Source organism: Carassius auratus, unplaced genomic scaffold, assembly GCF_003368295.1.
Source record: "Carassius auratus strain Wakin unplaced genomic scaffold, ASM336829v1 scaf_tig00215941, whole genome shotgun sequence".
NCBI classification, from domain to species: Eukaryota; Metazoa; Chordata; class Actinopteri; order Cypriniformes; family Cyprinidae; genus Carassius; species Carassius auratus.
The window spans coordinates 74,079-78,457 of NW_020528321.1; the positions used below are offsets into that span (position 1 = coordinate 74,079).

General features: G+C 44.0%; 1 long non-coding RNA gene across 1 annotated transcript; it reads right to left on the bottom strand.

The window, feature by feature from the left end:
* Window positions 1-1,580: 1,580 nt before the first annotated feature.
* On the bottom strand, window positions 1,581-2,070 carry LOC113096478 (uncharacterized). Its single transcript, XR_003288516.1, has 3 exons — window positions 1,986-2,070; window positions 1,809-1,913; window positions 1,581-1,700 (listed from the first exon to the last, which is right to left on the bottom strand). It is a non-coding gene; the product is annotated as an uncharacterized LOC113096478 (long non-coding RNA).
* Between the last annotated feature and the right edge of the window lie 2,309 nt (window positions 2,071-4,379).

The following is a 4,379-nucleotide window of genomic DNA, read 5'->3' on the forward strand; positions in this document are numbered from 1 at the left end:
CACTTTGACCGAAGTAGAAATAGTTAAAATGATTCTTAAAAACATAAAGCCTTACCTAGCCAGTCAGTTACGCGGACGTGTAAGCACCGTGGAAGAGCTGGTAAAGCTAGGACACCAACTGGAAAAAGACCATGAGCTGCAGTTGCAATATGAAATGTGTATGGGCCGAAAACTACAATCTGAAGTGTCACAAAAAACCACCAGTAACAAGCAACCTGAAAAACCACAAGTTCAATGCTGGAGATGTAAAGGAAACCACTCACCTGGTTACTGTCCAAATTATGCCTCCCTAACCACAAACCAGTCCAATCCACGCCCGTTTCAGCCTCATAAACCTGGAGGTCAAGCCACAAACAATTTTATCACGGCCACAACAAACCAAACATCAAATTCTAAGAATTTACGGAAAACACCCTCTAAACCAGCCCCTGTCCCTCCTGCTATCATTCCTCAACAGCTTATCGTTCCAGTTAGTATTGGCAGCTGGTATGGAAAGGCCATTCTAGATACAGGTGCAAAGCTATACCATGATCCACGAAAGCCTGTGGAGAAAGCTCTTCTTGCCAGGAGAACTCAAGCCTTGGTCACTTGGTCCACTGTACCTAGCAAATGGTGAAGCAGAAGTCCCATTAGGATGGGTTCAATTGCAAATCAATATGCATGACCAAACTTTTACTCTACCTTTTGCTATCCTGTCCCCCCAAGCACTTGCATACGCTGTGATTCTCGGGTTGGATTTCATTTACTTCAGTGGCTTACAAATAAATGTCATTGATAGAAAATATTCATTCAAGATTACTCCACAAGAGGAGTATCCTTTTCAACCTGGTAATGCCAGTGTACCTGAAGTTCCTTACTGCATACCTAGCCCTTCAGGCCAGCAACCAGAGCAGATTCCGTGGACACTTAACCCATCCCTCTCACTATTAAGTTCTATTCCTCCACCCCAACCTGCACTCATAGCGGCATCTGTTGAAGCAAATGTACAAACGCTAATCGACACAGCAGTAAGTGAAGCACATCTATCTCCCCTTGACAAACAAAAGTTAAAGACCATCTTAGAGACCAATACCCAAGTGTGTGTTGTACAACCTGGACGTACTGATGTTCTGAAACACTGTATTTATACTAACCATCAGGTCCCTATCAAACAGCGTCCTTACCGCATGTCACCTGCCAAGCAGTTTTTTGTAAAAGAGCAGCTGGAAGAAATGGTGAAAGCAGGAATTGTGGAACCATCACACTCTGGCTGGGCATCACCTGTCGTGTTGGTCCCCAAAAAAGATGGCAGCCTTAGATTTTGTGTTGATTACCGAAAACTAAATGCAGTAACTGAGAACGATGCTTACCCAATTCCAAATATAACTGAGATACTCGAATCACTCTCCGGTTCAGCAATCTTCACAACCATCGACCTAAATAGTGGCTACTGGCAGGTGGCCATGGAAGCCCAAAGTAAGCATAAAACTGCATTTATTACACCTTCAGGACTGTACCACTTTAATGTAATGCCTTTTGGTCTGAAAAATGCCCCCGCCACATTCCAGAGGCTAATGGAGACTGTACTGGGAAAATTCAGAGGAAAAATATGCTTTGTCTACATTGACGATATTATCATCTATTCACCATCAGTGGCTCAGCACTTCAACGATCTCCAATCAGTCCTTCTTAAGCTTCAGGAGGCTGGACTGACTATCAACCTGAAAAAGAGCAAGTTTTGCCTTAAGGAGATTACATTCTTGGGTCATGTTGTTAGCATAAATGGTATTACTGCAGACGCAAGCAAAGTTGAGGCCATCAAATCTTACCCTGTGCCACGAGACATCAAAGAGGTCCAGCGCTTCCTGGGACTAGCCGGTTGGTACCACCGCTTTGTTCCTAATTTTTCTCAAATTGCTGAACCCATAAATGCGCTAAAGAAAAAAGGGCACTCGTTTCACTGGACACCACAATGTCAAGAAGCCTTTGAACAATTAAAAACTCACCTTACTTCACCTCCCATCCTGAGCCATCCAAACCTCCAGTTACCCTTCATGGTGCACACTGATGCCAGCGACACAGGTCTTGGAGCGGTGCTAACACAAAGGAAGGACCAGGGAATGGAAGTAGTTATTGCTTATGCAAGTAGAGCACTGAATAAGGCTGAAAGAAATTACACCGCAACAGAGAAAGAGTGTCTTGCGGTCATATGGGCACTTGAAAAGTGGCAGTCATTACTTGGAGTATCGCATGTTCACCGTAGTTACAGACCACATGGCTCTCCAGTGGGTTATGAGCTCCCCAAAGTCCACCAGTCGCCTCGTCAGATGGGCCTTAAGGTTGCAAAAGTTCGATTTCATCATTGAATACAGGAAAGGGAAACTTAATGTGGCACCTGATGCTCTTTCTAGAGTTCCCAGCATACCAGGATGTAACCTATACTCCAGCCAGACGGACACTGATGAATTGCCAGTCACTGCTGCAACCATCTGGGAAGAGCAACACAAGGATTCTGAAATCGTAAAATTGCTCAAAGCCTTGGCACAAGACAACAGCACATGGAAAGACAAGTATGAGGTAGTCGAAGACAAACTTTATCACAAGACTTACCTAACAAAAGACCAAGTCCACTACAGAGTGTACCTCCCTCGCAGTCTCATTCCATCTGTCCTTCAATACTACCACTCCAATCCTCTAAGCGGTCATGGTGGCATATTCAAGACCTACAAACGATTGCATCATGTTGTTTTTTGGCCTGGAATGTGGACCGATGTAAAACACCATGTCAAGTGTTGTGAAAAATGTCAAAAGCTTAAATATGAAAATCAGAAACCAGCTGGCAAACTACAACCAATTACAGTGTCGCAACCCAACAAGATGGTAGGAGTGGACATAATGGGACCTTTGCCAAGTAGTACTCGCAGACATGAATACCTTCTAGTTTTTGTGGATTATTTCTCTTGATGGGTTGAGCTCTTTCCAATGCGCACTGCAATTGCGAGCACCATAGCAACGATTCTCCGAACGGAAATCCTCACCCGATATGGAGTACCGGACTTCATCTTGTCTGACCGGGGAACTCAGTTTGTCTCTTCCATATTCAAAGAACTGTGTGAGAAATGGAGTGTTACCCCCAAATTAACAACTGCCTATCACCCACAAACCAATATGACGGAGAGAGTTAACCGCACTTTGAAATGCATGATTGCCTCCTATGTGGATGAAAACCATAAAAAATGGGATCAGTATTTACCTGAGCTTCGTTTTGCTCTTAACTCAGCCGTTCAAGAAAGCACTGGCATGTCCCCTGCGGAGCTCCAGCTAGGAAGAAAATTACAAGGCCCCATGGACAAGATACTTCAGGGTAAAAATCTCTCACCATCAAATCCATCCTATGATGTGGTAAATCAACTAGCCCAGTTAAAATCACAAGCTGAAGAATGCTGTAAAAATGCCAAAAAACGACAGCTGAGAAGTTACAACAAAAACAGACGAGACATGTTCTTTAAAGAAAAGGACAGGATCTGGTTACGGAATTTTCCACAGTCCAAGGCACAACAACATTTCAGTGCAAAACTAGCCCCCAAGTGGAAAGGTCCTTACCGAGTGCTGAGAAAATTGGGACCGCTGAATTACCAGATCGCACTGGAAACAACTGGGGAGGATGTCAGAACAGCGCACGTTTGTAATTTGAAACCGTGTTACCCAACAACGGAAGAGTTAGAGCTAATTGAAAAAAGAAAACTCATTAAGATTTTTGAACAGTCCTCTGATGAAGATGAGGAGTTTTTGGGCTTCTAAGAGAAACTCAAATATTAGTTGTTTTGCCAACCATGGGTTGTTTGTCCCAGCGGGGGGGAGTGTGGCGATGTAAAGAAAATCCGCCCCTTCCGTGCCCATATCGGGATGTGGAACAATTAAGGCAAAATTATAAAAAGGAAAAATCGCTTGGAAAAAGGGGGGAAAATGGTAAACGCGAACGCCAAGTGGCAGGTGAGCAAACCAAACAAAGGAGTTGATCGGCGGGAGTGAGACGCACGCTGTATTGGGTCAGTGAGAGTGCGGAAATAAAGATTCACCAGGCTGCAAAGAGTGTAACGAACTGCTGAAGGAACTCACAAGATCGTCATTCCGTTGGGTTTTGCTAATCCGGAGAAAACGCTGCCTCCCAAGGATCTTTTCCCTGCCAGACATGGTCAGCGATATTGCACACACACACACTAACGCACTTCATCGCACGCACTTCCTCCACCCATTCGCGGGTCGCTTTGAGTGACCGATGTATTTATATTACTGACTTTCATTTAATTTCCCTTTCAGTATATCTATGACTTTGGTGTTTCAAGAGAAAAAATATATACTAATCCTGTGTTTTTTTTTGTTTGTTTTTTTTCTCGCTG